This window comes from Agelaius phoeniceus, chromosome 4 (genome assembly GCF_051311805.1).
Source record: "Agelaius phoeniceus isolate bAgePho1 chromosome 4, bAgePho1.hap1, whole genome shotgun sequence".
Taxonomy (NCBI): Eukaryota; Metazoa; Chordata; class Aves; order Passeriformes; family Icteridae; genus Agelaius; species Agelaius phoeniceus.
The window spans coordinates 68,976,954-68,992,184 of NC_135268.1; positions in this window are offsets into that span (position 1 = coordinate 68,976,954).

The following is a 15,231-nucleotide window of genomic DNA, read 5'->3' on the forward strand; positions in this document are numbered from 1 at the left end:
AGGCTGCCCCATCCTAATTAACGGGATGAGGGAAACAGCTTAGCTGAGAATGATGTAAAAACCACAGCACTTGGATGTTTTTGATGCTAGCAGCTCTACTTTCAGGGATTGAGCAGCTGGGAGGTGGGGTCCAGGAGTGATGTTTTGTGAGGCCATCATTCACCCTCTTCTTTAAGAGCCAAACCAGCAAAATACGTCTTCTTTAAGCAGTATCTTCATCCTTACAAATAACCCTTCCCCAAAGCATGGCTTTGCACTGGGGGTGGTCAGGACATCTCTGGGGGTGGCAATAAGAAACTTCTTGATCCCTTTTGACCCCCATGATCAGTTTCCCCTTTCATTGATGCAGATGTTATGCTTATTAGACCCCACTGCCCTTAACAGCTGCCTCCCCAAATCTTGTGGTTCTCAGCCAGGCCCAGTTGCAATTTAGCCCTTAATCATATCTCAAGACACCCTGCAAGAGGGGAGAGGCCCGAAATTGCACCCAGTTCTGCAATTGGTTGCAAACCTGGCTGGCAAGACCCCAACCCCTCACTGGGGAGCACTGTGAAGGATGGGGTGAATGGGGCTGGACTTGCAGCCTGCCAAAATCCTGGTGTGTTTTGCAAGCAGAAAGCGTGACAAATGCATTCCATGCTCCCATCCCAGTGCCCTCAAGCAGTAGGATGAGTAAAGGGTCCAGCCTCATTGCAGGGTGAGAAGGAGTTTAATTCTAAACCATCCCTGAGGATACCCTTATGGGGTGAGGATGCTACATCTCCCCCAGCCCAAATCAGACCTTTTTTTAGGGCAGGACACTATGAAACCTTCTCTGAGATCTCTGGAGCAGAAGAACAGCAGGAAAAGCATGTTCCATGCCTGGAGCCAAGGCAGAGGGAGCAAGACAGGCTTTGCTTGCAGAGGCGCTGTGCTCCCACAGAGGACAATGCACAGCCATGTGTGCCAGCCCAGTGCCTGGGATGTGGGAGTGAACCTGGCCCCATGGATGTGCTTTGTCCCACCACCTGCTCAGGCACCATGGCATCCATGGCCATTCTCACACTGGGAGTTCCCACTCTGTCCCCAGAACTGGTGCTTGGGGCTCTGCTCGCTCATCCTTGGGTCTCTGGCTGAGAGGGAAGGTCAGCCTGGTTTGATGGAAAGATGGGAAATGGAGGGAGGAAAGTCACACAAAAAGTGGTACTTCCTCACCCAACACTGATGGGTGGCTGCAGGCTCTGGCAGTTCACATGTTCCTGGGGTTAATGGTATTTTAGTCCTGCACCTTCCAGAGCTGATCACAAACCCAGGACAGGCTTGTCAAATAATTAATCTCATACATCAACTGTTCTTGCTTTTCTCCAGCAAAAATTCCAGTTTCAGGTCCCTGACCCCAAGCCTGTCTGACACGTCATCCAGGAGATAGTGATGCCCACAAACTGGTGACCATACTCCATGGGGACACTGAAAGACATGGCTGGGACATGTTCCCAACTCCTAATGTCTTGGGATGGAGATGGAATGTGTTGAGATAGAGGAATAGGGTCATAGCTCAGCTGGAGTTTCTACTCAATAACTCACATGTACCACAGCAACTTGCTGTCCTGAGCCAAAGTCACTTGTAGTTGGTGTGTCCAGCAAGGGATTGGGGCACCTGTCCTGGTGTGGTTTGGGATCTGTTGGACTGCAGGTGGGATCTGCCCTCTAAGCCATCTGCCTCTGTGCCCCATGGGGGCTTCATCTGCCAGCAGAGCCATGCAGTGGTTCAACACTCCAGTCATTAAGAGTTCCATTAAGAGATCTATTCACTAAAGGGAGACGTGGGATGACTGGCTGACTGCTGCTCTGCCTGAGATAAAATTGTGAGGAATATAAAATCCCAAAGGAGCTGTGGGTGAGGAGTCTCTTTCCCATGAGCAGAGCAGTCCAGCCTTCCCCTGAGCTTTGTCACAATGTCCATCCTCATCTTCTAGCTTGTGGCCACCCAATGAATTGATCTTTGGGCAATTACCCCACTGACTGGGCTGTCACGTCCTTCTACTCCATTTATGAGCTGGGAGGAGCCCACAACGTGGTGAATTATAAGCCAATGCTTTAAAACAGTGTTCTGAAGGTTTGGGAGCTGAATTATTATTTATAATGCCCTGGGGCCCCCATGTAATTTATGGACAGGTATGAAGACAAGTAGGCGCTCAGACATGGGGATGAGCCCGGTGTAAATGCTGAGATAGAAGGATAGATAGATGGATGGATGAAGATAAGCTTCTTGGCCAAGAGAGCTGGAGATTGAAAAACTGGAGATGGAGAAGGCTGCTCAGACATCTCTGCTCTCCTAGGGTGATACCTACACTCCCACTACACTCACTCTGTAAAATATCATCTCAAACATGGTGCAAACCATTTGTTTACTCTTATTTTTTTGAATTTATCCAAAGTGCAAGGAAAAAAAAGTAAAAAGGAATTGCTTTGTTGTTGCAATTTGCTGCTAGGCATTCCTATGTGTGCTAATGATAAGTATTAATTAAATAGCTTTCTGTTGTCTTTTAAATGCAGTTCTTTCAGGCTGTAATTAAAAACAGACACCCAGCCCTTTCTGTCTGCATAGGAAGAGGCAGGTAGGCCTCTGGAGCTCTGCACTTCTTTCCTTGTAACAGGAGAGAAGTGGAAAATGAGGCAAAACCAGTTTCCACTGAAAACTCACTTCCCTGTGCGTGTCCTTCACAGGGAAGGCAACCAGCCCAAGGAAATTAAAGGAATGTGACTTCCAAGATCTCAGCCCTGCTATCAAAGTAAGTTTATTTGCCCTTAAGATCTCTCAGCTTCATACATTTAAAAGGCAGAGGAGATCACTTTGTTTAATCTCTGGGCTACACAGGCTGCTGAACATCCTCCTGATGCATTCATCATGCCCAGAAGAAACTTGTTGCCTTATGAACATTTTGATCTGAGTAGCTGGAGATAGGATGCCATGCCTCTCTCTCCATGCCTACTTGTTTCTTAATTTCCCCAGTTTTTTTCACTCTTGCTGTGAAAAACCAGACACTGCTGAAAATTCCCATCCCTGTGCTGCTCCTCTGGTCATTATTAATCTCCCAACTCAGGGTCTGCTGCTCAGGGAAGCTGGAACTCCCCCCAGCCCTGCTGCCCTCTCCTTTTGCCATCTTAAAATACACTAAAGCCCTCTAGAAATGCAAATAAAATGTCAGATGCTCATGTGATGGAAGGCAACCACCAAATAAAATTTCCCATTTGACCACAATGCTGAATGACACCTAAGCCCAAATTTTTTCTGCCCTTAAAAGCAACTGGGCTTCACTGATTTAAAATGCTGCTGTTAATCAAGAAATACATGGAAAGACAATGAAAGACAATGGCTGTCTGCTGTGAAGCTTATGAGAGTGGTGGGGGAAGATGCAGCTCACTAAGAGGATGCCTTGGTCAGAAATAGTCCATGAGAGAAAAGTTTCTGTGTTCAACAGCTGCATATATATATATATATATATATATAAATTTTTTTTTTTTTTTGTGAGTGGAAACATTTAATTATGCATTTGAGCAATTTATAACCTGAGATGTGTAGAATTTGTGTAATAAATACCCAGAGGATATAACACAGACATTGCCTGTGAGGGGATCCTCGATTTGGGGCAGTGCAGCACTTTGGTCACCCAGGGTGATGCTCCTCTGCCTTGATAACTCCTGACACAGTTCATAAAACAGCCACAGCCCTTTTGGGGTCCTATCAAGGCTGGATTTGCTATGGGGTTTTCTGTCTCCCTCAGCCCCATGGCTATCTTGTGATTTTGATGCAGCTGGACAGGTATCCACAGGGAATTGGAAACACAAGAAGGGGTCTGGAACACTCTGAGATTCCTTCCGTGGTGAGGGAAGCATGGGGTGGGAGCATCTTTGGGGCTGTTGGTGGCAGCAGCAACAGAAGTGCCTAAGAAGGGATTTTTTCTCAATTATTTGAATTTTAAAAATGAGAAAGGAGGAGAAATAGGATGGAAAAAGCAGGGAGAAAAGTAAGCATTCAGAAATTAAATGCTTAATTAAAAAGGAGTTTAAATTTGTTTGAATTGAATCAAAAGTTTTTTTCTTTTCAGCAAACATGAGCTTCTTTTGAGCAGAAACTGAAAAAAAAGAGCCTTAAAAAGGTATCTGAAAGGCAAAATTACTCACTTTTAGCTCAAATGGTTAAAGTTATGTTTCAGTTTTGGGAAAAAGAAGGAACTGTAGAAATTTTGCAAATTCTAGGAATATTTACAACACCATATGACGACAAAGAAGGTGTTATGAGGGAGATGAAAAGCAGAACAAGAGGGCTGGAAAAGACTGGTGAGCAGCTGCCCTGTGTGCCTCTGTCCTTGCCCTGACACCCCTGAGATCACCCCGAGCACTTTAAGATCACGAGATACTGAGAACAAAGAGTTTGTGTTCTCTTTTTTGCTCTGTAGTTCCCTGCATTTTCAGGCTCCCAAAGCTGGTTCAGCACTTTTAGGGCAGGTTAGAAACCAATTCTTAAAGAAAGCAAAGCAGAAAATCCCATATAACGTGGCTCCAGGAGGGTGATGCTTTCAGAAAAATAGCAAAAATAATGATTCCTGAAAAACAAATAAATTAAAAGTGATGACCACAGGTCAGTGATATTTTGTGCAATTCCTCACTATTCATCTCGTTGCTCTTGCCTTGGGACCCCTCAAGCAGAGCATCACAGATATTTGCAGAATTTTTGCTCATGAAATGAAACAGCAGCACGATGCTGCAGTAAAAGAAGTGGGAAAGGGAGAAGGGGCTGTGTCTGAACATGGCTTTATTTTGGTACCTGGCGTAGGGAATGGAGCAGGACTCACTGTGCTAATTCCTGGACTGATGTGGGAAAAAGAAGATGAAATATTTTGGTGTTGAAGTTTGCAATTAGAACTTAACAGGTTTTGAGGATGGTTCTGTCACTGACTTTCTGTGTGACCCTGGGAAGGGTCGAGGTGAGGAGCAGGGGGACCCTCCTGCAGCTCCCCTAGCCTGGTCACTGCCACCTGGGGGACTCCCCCAGGGTCCCTGGGGACCAGGCTGCTGCCACCTCCTCACTCTGAGCTTGATGCCCCGCAGCTCCTCTTGGTCCCTACCTGCCCAGCACAGCCCCAGCACCCTGGGAACGCCTCGCTTCCGCTCCTCCGGGATGCTTGTGGGGATTAGCCAAGCTCTGCTCCCTAAACCCATCACATGTGTTTCAATAGTTTTAATTGTTGCCTTTAAGATAATTACAGGCTGCAGAGCACGGACAGGAAGAGCCCTGTGGATTTGCACCGGGGCTGGGGAGCACCGTTGTGTATGGAATGGGATATCTGCCACTTGGAAGTGTTTTTCCTGCTTGGGAGAGTGGTTTGCATGCCAGAAGCAGGGAATGCCACAGATCCCCGCTTCCCATGGCTGGAACAACTGGAACAAGGTGTCCCCCTGCCCCCCACTCCGCCTGCCCTGGGGAAAGAATCCTCCAGCACCTGGCTCAGCAGTTACTGACCCTTGCTCACTTAAGCTGCAGCTTTTTCCTCCTTCCCACGTCTGTTCAGAAGGGAATGAGGACCTGAAGTGAGCAGGGTGCTGAAAATCAGGCTCAGAGTGGGGTAAGAAGCATCCAGTGCCCACTTTGCTTAGAGATGAGGAGCAGCAGCCAGCCCCAGCACTCTCCTTGGCTCTTAATGGGGTGGACAATACTTGGGTTTTTTACTATATTATGGTTTGTCCTGCTCCCTTGCTGGCTATCCAGCCTTCACCACCGAAGAAAACACTTTCCTGATTTTAAAGGGAGATATCTCTGTCCCTCCCGTAGCCTGGAGTAATTCAATATTGAGTGAGAGGATTGCAGTCACTGCTTTTCCTCTGTTTGCACCTTTCTTGCAATTATTTTGTTAGAGCTCCCTGCTGGAGGGCAGGGCAGGCAGCTCTCAGGAATAACACAACTTCCTGGATGCTGCCTCGCCACAGAAGAGCTGGGGGAGCACCGAGGACTCCCCTTGGGGCACAGACCTTCGCCAGGGTTCACCACACAACACGGGATTTCTCCTGAGATCTTCTCCAGCCCCTTGTGTCACCACAAAACCCAGCAGGGGGTTCTTGCCTTTGCACTTGCAGTAACTTTTTTTATCCCTGATGCTTTTTAAAATAAAAACGAGATTTTATTTACGTCCAAGAGTTTGCTCCAGCGCAGCCTCCTGGTTGCAGGATGTCTCGTGGCTGGGGTGGATCTGGAGGATCTGGCTGGTTGCTCCCAGACACTGAAACCTGCAGTGACTGGAGGGGTGATGTGGGGCCCCGAGGGTGGGATTTGTTTTAGCATTCAATCCATGGAAATCCATTTAACAGCACTTCCTCTAAAGTGCTGCCTTTCTTCCACCTGAACTCCTAAAATGGAAATAATCACGGCAGGGAAAAAATTTGGAAGGACTCAAATATTAAAGTGCAGTGAAGGTGAGCTGGCTCCTGGGTGGAGGGGACGGGCATGGGCCCCGTCGCTGCTGCCAAGGTGAGTTCTGGGGACCTGTTCAGACCTACATCTGCTGGCAGCGGATTAGAAGTCAAACCCACCTGAAATCCAGAACTGAGCATCCTGAGGGGCTCCTCGAGGATGGGATATTCCCCTCCATGAGCTGCCGACTTTGCCCCAATAATCTTTCACATCCCATCCCATTTCTCCCTCTCCCCTTCCCTTCCCCTGCGATATGACGCATTGGCAGAGGAATAAAATAATCAGCTATTGCTTTATTACTTTTTCCACCCCTGCTTCCCTCACGGGCAACTGTATTTCGGCAAATGTTTTTAATATTTGCTAATAAAAGCAGCTCCAGTAATGACATGCTCCCTCCCAAAGACAAAATTACCGGGACTGGCGTTATCTAACAAACTCGTTTTGGCACAAGCGCGTCTGCGTTCGAGCCATTTCTGCCCATTCACAGGATTATCAGCCATCTCTGCAGCCAGCCCCAGCCCTCCTCTCTCATTCCTAGTTAATTGGTGTGAAATTGGAGCAAGTTCTCAGGTGATAATGTGTTTGCATTTACTGCTTCACTGAACCACCCTAGCCACTCAATCCCAGCTTCATTAAAGCTTCAATCTCAGCTTTTGCTCCTGGCTGTGAGCTTCAAACCCTATTTCCTGCGTGGCAGACATACAGCCTAACACATGTCAGGAAGACAGCTCGAGCAGAGCTGCTGGGAACAAGCACAGCTACTGCCCGGGCGCCGCTCCGGGAAAATCACGTTCGCGGTGGGAAAGATGCTTGGAGTCCCCACGGTGGCTTCACGCTGCGTTGGTTGGCTCCCTGCTCTGGAAAAAGGCATCTTTTATACCCTTTAATTATACTTGATTAATGAATTAATTTTAATTTTTTTTTCGCTGCAGCACTTTGAAGATAAAAACCCCCTCGTCTGAATTCTGTGATTAGTATTTAAAGACTCAAGTGAAATATTTGTAGGCAGAAAAACCTAACCGAGGAATGCCTGTGTTCAAGCATTCAATAGGGCCTATTCACAGGATAGATTCCAGGGTTATTATTAGCAATAAGGTTATCTTTGGCATAATCTTTTTATGCACAACATGCTATTGGATTCCACCCTCCCTTTTCACTCAGGCCCTGGGGCAGAAGGTAGACAAACCAGAGCTGGTTCAAGCCTTGCAAGTGTTTTTCATGCAAGTGGAGCTGAAGCCTAGCAAAGTCTGCCATGGTTATATTTAGGACAAACCATAAGGGTTTTTTTTGTGCAAGATGCATGCCCCAGAATGCTTCTGCATGGAGGGAGAAATGTGCTGCCCCTGGGGTACCTCCAGCCCTGCCAGCACATGCTGTAGGGGACCTGCTGCACTCTGGGGACATCTGTGACACCCTGCGGGGGATGACCCTTCAATCTGAGTGGAGAGGGAAGGGTTGGGCTGGTCCTGTGCCCGCAGGTCATGGGGGCAGCTCTGAGCATCCCCCGGCATGAGAGATTTCATGGTCTGGACACAGCTCTGGCCTTGGACAGGTCTGGACACAGCCAGGAGAGAAGCCCTGCCAGCCACACCAGTGGGTGAATCTCTTCTGGGGAGCTGGAATCGGCTCTCTGCTGGCAGGGATGTGCCCCGGGGGTCCCACCTGCCCCCAGCCCCAGCCGGGAGCGCTGACACGAGTGGGGCTGCAGGTCCTCAGCTTGAGGTGGGCATGAAAGGAGAGAGCAGCTGTCACCTGCCTGCCTCGGAATTTGGAGGTATTTCTAGCTCTCATCAAGCTAAATGTAGGAGGTGGGGTTTTGTAGTTGTTGCTGGTGCTTTTTGGTGTTTTGTTGTGTTTTTGTTTTTTTTTTAATGGGTGGTGGGTGTGATTTTTCAAACGCGTTCCCTTTGGCACGTCTGTGCCAGCAGCGTCGGTGATGCCTCTGCTGGAGCCCGGGAACACCTCCCTTTGAAATTTGCCCTGTGTCTCCCCAAACCCACCACTGAGCACTGGGGCTGGGAGAAGGTGAGGCCACCTTTGGCTGTGCTCCTTTACCCTGAACAGCTCAGCTGCTGTGCAGGGTCCCCAAGGCACCCCAAAACCAGCCTCAAAAATCGATCAGGGCTGCTCCTCCATGGCCAGGCACCCCAGCCTGGATGCAGGCAGAGCCAAAACACACAGAGGCACATTAAAGGATGGCTGGTGTGGCTTTGAAACAGCAAAATCCCCTGTAGCCTAGTTTTTAGAGAAAGTATTTTGTAGCTGGTTTTTCTCTTTGTGACTAAACATGGTTATTAAGGCCCCAAGTGCATCATTAAACCTATTATTAAAAGCAAACATGCTAAGGAGAATATACTGCTGTGTAGCAAGCTCATCCAGGGCACTGGACCCTCTGGAAAAGTCATTAACATTTGTATTTAAAGTGAACATAGTTAAGAACATATTGGACTAATTCAGGGCCTTAGAGCTATTAAAATGACTGCCATTAAAAATAAATATGTTAGGCAGAATACGTTGCATAATTAAAACTATTACAGTGTTTACTCTGTTTTTTATGCTAGCTTCTAGTTTAAGAGGTTATTTGTATGTATATAAAATATATACGTGTTTTTTATATTTATACCTACATGGTAATGTGTCTAACTATATATATTTGGTTATCTATTGTCTTAAAATGACTCTGTAGGATAAATCTGACTTCCTTGTTGCAGGATGAGACAGAGCCCTAGTGGGATGAAGTCTTGATTAAAACCATGGGGGAAAAATAATAAATAAGTCTTGGCTCTGTGTAAGTGTTGTGGCCACAGTCCAGTGGCTGTTGAGTTCAGTGGGAATCTTTCCTTGACTTTGCCGTGCTGGGTCAGACCTCAGGAATGTGTCTCTTGCTTTGATGGTTTTGCTATTGGTAGGTCAGCTTGGAAAATCAGCAAATCAGCAGCTTTACTTTCCACGGGCCATTCCCAGGCCGAGCTCCACCAGGTTCTCACTTCAGCCTGGTCCCCTGTCCCTGGGGTGGTGGCAGGGTGGGACCATCTCCCTGTCACAGGGTTCCTCCCACCCGTGTGGGAAAAGATGCTCCCAGGGAAGAGTTTCTCCCAGCAGTTTTGGACATGAGCAGTGACCTCTGCCTTGCCAGTGCCTGGGACAGGTGACATCTGCCACGGTCCTGGTGTCACATAGATCCAATGCATATAATGTATATAAATGTATTATTATAGAGCCAGAGAATAGTCCAGGTTGGAAAGGACCTTTCAAGGTCATCTGGCCCAAACTTTCCTGCATCTTCAGCTAGACCAGGGTGCTCAACGTGACCAACCTGACCTGAATATTTACACAGATGGGACATCCACCACCTCTCTGGGCAGCCTGTGCCAGTGCCTCACCCCTCTCCTTGTAAAGATCTGTTCCTTGTATCTGCTCTGGAACTCAAGCAGGAGCCATCATGCTAAGTGCAGTTACCTCCCAGGGACCTGAGACTTTTGTGATTTTGGGAGGGCTCATTAGGAAGAAAAAAAAAATGGAATACTCACCATACCAGCCAAGGGCTGTTTTCTAGTAATTCCTCTGGGAGTCCCAGTAACTCCAGCCCCCCACAGGTGGTAGGACCACAGGCTGGGGTGGAAGAAGCTGTTCTAAGGAATTGCATGGGATGGGGGATGTCTCTTGAAGAGCAGCCTGTTGGAGGGGTTTCGCTGTGTTCATTAATTGCTGTGAAGGGGTTAATTAAGCCCTGCTGGGTGCCGGTGACCAGCACCTTCCCCTCCAGCTCTTCCCAGGGGTGTTTGGGGTCTGCATTCCCAGTAACCACAGGGCCACCCCGGATGTCTGGGGGTGTCTCAGGTCCCCGGGGCTCACCTGCGGGGATGCCCCCGCAGCACGGCCCCGTGCGGGTGTTTCTCAGGCTGGCACGACCCCAGAGGCCGGCCACGGGGGCAGAGAAGCACGGCTGGCTTTCGAGGAACGGAGCGGGAATGTCAGCAGATGGCACTATTTCTTCTGCCATAGGAGCTGCTGGTATCCCCCTGCTCCGAGCCGTGCCTGGACCAGGGCAAGCTCCAGGATCAGGGCAAAGCACTTCCAGAGCCCCAAGGTGCTTCCAGAGCCCTAATGCGCTTCCAGAGCCCCCAAGTTCTTCCAGAGCCCCACCAACCGTGGGCTCTGGACCATAGAAAGCTCCAGGGTCAGAGCAAAGCGCCTCCAGAGCCCCCAAAGCGCCTCCAGAGCCCCAAATGCTTCCAAAGCCCCAAGGTGCTTCCAGAGCCCCACCAGCCATGGGCTCTGGACCAGGGGAAGCTTCAGGCTCAGGGCAAAGTGCTTCCAGAGCCCCAAAGTTCTTCCAGAGCCACAAAGCACTTCCAGAGCCCCAAAGTGCTTTCAGAGCCCCAGCAGCCTTGGGCTCCAGCCGGGATGCACTTCCCTGCCGGTGCCGGGAGCAGGGTAGGGAGTTCCCAGGGTCCCCATGGAGACCTGTCCTGCTGGATGTTCCCTTCCCATCGGCTTCGGTGCCCGACTGTGACTCAGTGAGCACCAGCACAAACCTCAGGCCGTGCTGCCAAACCACTGCGCTGCTTTGTTTTGTATCGGCTCTTTTTTTAGGGCTGAAAATCGGTGTTTGTTGCTGACTCTCCAGGTGAAAAGGGAGGAGAAGAGAGTTTTGGTGCCCCTCCCTGCTCCCCTTCTCCTGCATCCCACTCCAGCTGATACTGCTGTGACCAATGTCCCCAGATGCTGCCAGCTGGAGAGATGCTGCAGAGATGCCTACAGCCAGGGTCTCAGTCAGATGAGTCCCAGGGGGATCTCACCACCCGGATCGGCCCAATAAGCTCCTTAAATCAGCTGAAAACCCCCTCACCCAGCTCTGCCCCACCACTCCGGGGGCTGCACCACCCTGGGCTGCTGCTCTCTTCTGCCCCATCCTTGATTTCAGCAGCACCAGGGCTGCTCCTGTGGCTGTACCTGTGCTGCAGCACCGGCTGCCAGTGGCACTGGGGGGACATTTTCCTCCTCACTGAATTAAACTTCATCTCCGAGAGGTGCTACCCAGCGCAACTGAATATTTAAATAATAAAACGAAACCGTGCTGGTGGGAGTACAGCTGCTATTACACTTATTAGTTAATTGTGGCGGTGTTTCAGAGCCCTAGGCATGCACCTGGACCCCTCGTGCTAGGTGCTGTACAAACAGGACGGAGGAGAAGACTTTGGCGTTTAAAGGCACTGAGTCATTCCTTCGCCCTCTCATCTGAAACCTCAGCTTTGTGTAAAACCTTTAGGATTTTGTTTAATGGGCGCAGCTAATGGTGAGGTAATCAGGGAGCCTTTCGACACAAAACCCAGCGATCAGTGGGTTGGATGCCTTTTGATCTCTCTGCGGAGCAAAGGCATCGAGAGGAGAAGCTGCGCGGTGGGGTACCGGGAGATGCTCTGCGAGTGGGCGGCAGAGACCGGCCCCGGGCCAGCATCTCCCACACTAAGCCCCTTGTGTTAGGATCCACACAGGTTTGGGGACCATCACCCTCATGCCATGGTCCCCACATGGATTCTAACACAAGAGGCTTAGACTCTGGAACCTCGTAGGCACATCTCTGACACTGCTGGATCACCCCAGAGGAGATGGGGACGACTAAGGGTGACTGTCCCTCCCTGCCTCTTGCAGAAAGGAGATATCTGTACAGGACTTCTGCTTGCAGAATATGGGTTTTGACCTATGGTGTCTGAAAGCACCCAAACCATGCCCTTCCCAGGCTCCTGGATGTCCTGCTTTTGTTTGGCCACCATCTCTACAGCTTTGCTTCCCAGAGGAAACCATGGAAGGAGGAAAAGGTTCCCAGCAAGTTCCTGCAGCAGAACAGGAACAGGTTGATGGGTGCTCACAGAGGAGTGGATTGTCTCCTCTGGGGGGTCACCTGGGGAGCCCAGGGTGTCCCTCCTGTGGCTGTGTGCACAGTGCACAGCCAGGATGGAGCAGAAGTCCTCTAGGCTGCTCCTCTCCTGGGGTGAATTCACCAAATCCTTTGGTGTGTGGCAGCATCTGGCTGGGGCTTGGGCTGGGGCAATGAAGGCAGAGGCCCCAAGGTGAGCCCTGGAGCTGTACTCATGGGTGCATTCTTTCACACTGACCTTGGCCTGGCAAGCTGGTACAAGCTACACCTGCAGGACTCCTCTCCCTTTCTGCTGGTGTGAGCGAGGTCTAACTCTGGAGATCCACCTCAGGGTGGTGCTGCTCCTCTGCCATCACCTGGCACCTTGGCACATTGAATGGGTGCATGGGTCAGCGTTGTAGCCCCCCAAGATCCCAGCCTTGCAGTTTTTTGACTCAGCTGGGACCAAACTTTGCCAGGTTAGTGTTCAGCTGGATGAGCCACTGCATGGGCACAAGGGAGGGGAAGGGGATGTATGGATAGAGCAGGGGACAGATTGTTTTGGGTTAAGCTTACAACTTCCTTCTCAGGGCTAATGCTAAGGGAATATCCTTGGAAAGAACCTTGCAGGAGTGTGTTTAGAAGTGCTACAGTAGAAACAGCAGCACTGAAGGTCTCTTTTTCAGTGGCAGTCAGCTCATGGGATGGGGAAAGAAGATTGGTGGAGATAGGGCTGCTCCTACTGGAGTCAGATTAGGATGTCACAGTCTGTTTAGGATGTGCAATATAAAGAATAACCTCCTCTACAGTTATCACACCTGACAGGCAACCAAGAATAAATAACATGGAAAAATGATAATTTTATCATCATTTCTTCATCATAAGGAAATGGAATGAGCAGGGTAATGGAGAAGGTAATACAACTGGAGATCACAGCTAAAGCTGTAGCTGAGCACAAAGTCATCCTGTTCAGGACTGAAAGGGAAGGCTTTCTGCTCTGCTTTGCATTAAATGTCACATGTCTGAAACACAGGGATGTCAGGCTGGGAGACCAGGCCACTCACAAAGTTGCTTCTCAGCAAATGTCATGGTAGTCCCGAGAAATGACATCTCCCTTGGGCTGGCACCAGTGAGGTGGGTTGGGTTGGTGCAGGGGTAGGTCAGTTTGGTCAAGCTAAAGCCAGAGATGGTCTGTGTCACTGCATGGCAGTGCTGAGAGCCCAGGGGGTGCCACTCACCCTGCAGGGTGGCTTTAGGTGGAACTGAACATCCACTCTGTCCTGGGAGCTGGCATCTGCCACTGGGGGTGAAGACCCACTCTGCCCTGAGCTGTCACCAGCACAGATCCTGTCCCAGCAGGGGCATCTCTGTGGGGCAGAGATAAAATGTGATATGTGATATGCTAAGCATATCACAATATAAATTTAACAATATAAATTTCTTCACCCAGAAGCCCATTTTGCTGATTTTTCTCTGTGTTCCAGCCATGGGGACCTCACCTACCCTGGTTAATGCTCCACTGATGCAAATCCTTATTTCGACCAGCTTCAGTCACCAGGGCTGGGAACTGTATCACTAAATGCAGACAGGTAAAAGCCCCAGAGGTCTTGCTCTGTTCTTGTCATAGTTGATGGAGATTTAATCTGCACAGCCAGGGGAACTGAGGGTGCAGTTCCTCTTGTCTTGAAGCAGTTGCAAGCAGGCTGGGTGAATTTTACCTCCAGAGGGCCTTTGGTGACTACAAAGGGAGCTGAGGTACCTCCAGGTCAGTGCTGCAGAGACTGACTGTCGAGTGATGCAAATGTCACCCTGGTCACACTTGGCTCTGGGCTTCTTCAGCAGAGAGTGGAGAAAATGCCTGTAGGGCAGCTCAGCCTACCTGCCCTAGACACATCTCCAGAGATGGAGCAGGATGGGCCTCTGGGGCATCCTGTCTCTTGCTGTGGACAGTAGATTTTTTAGGTGGCTAAAAGGTGTTAGAGGTGGGTTCTAGAAGGTAACTTAGGAGATGAGCATCCTCCCTACCTTTAGTCTTAGATCACTGCCTCTCACCAGGCTGCAGGAGAGCTCATGGGTACAGATCCATCACTGCAAGAGGGTGGCTGCAGGGCAGAGGGCCCAGGGCTGGGTGCTGCCTGTCCCACTGCAGGGCAGCCCTGAGTCCCACCAGCACGCCCAGTGGGTCCCAGGTGGGGCTACAGCCCTGCACTGGGAGAGCCCACCGGCAGAGGTGAAGCCTGTGACTTGAAGAGGAATGTGAATGTGGATGAAAACCCAAATTTGCCATGAGAGGACACAGTCAGGGTCCAACAAATAAACTCTGGGGACAGCCTCTGCATGTAGAAGACATCTTGTAGCTGGTTGTCCCTTGTGTTTCTCCTTCCTGGATCCAAGCAGGTGACACTTGGAGTGTTTCTGGGAGCTACCACCACCCTCTATATCCATGACCATGTGGCCAGGGGTGCAGTGTCCAGACATGGGACCTGCCAGACCACTGACCTCATCCCTGGCTTTCATTGATAACAAGGGCTTTGGGCCAGCTCTCAATAACATGACAAAAAAGAGACCTGCATACTATCCCAGTGAGGGAGAAGGGTGTCGCAGACATCTTTTATGAAAAATCCTTTCCTTAAGAGTTTTCCTCCTGAGAAGCTGAGAGACCTCAAGAACAAAACGTAAACATTGACTATCTGCTGCTGTAGAATGCAACAAGTGGATCTTCGATTGGCCCGTGTTAGTTGTTTCTAATTAATGGCCAATCACAGCCCAGCTGGCTCAGACAAAGAGTCCGAGCCACAAGCCTTTGTTATCATTCCTTCCTATTCTATTCTTAGCCAGCCTTCGGATGAAATCCTTTCTTCTATTATTTTAATATAGTTTTAATATCATTTATATCATAAAATAATAAATCAAGCCTTCTGAA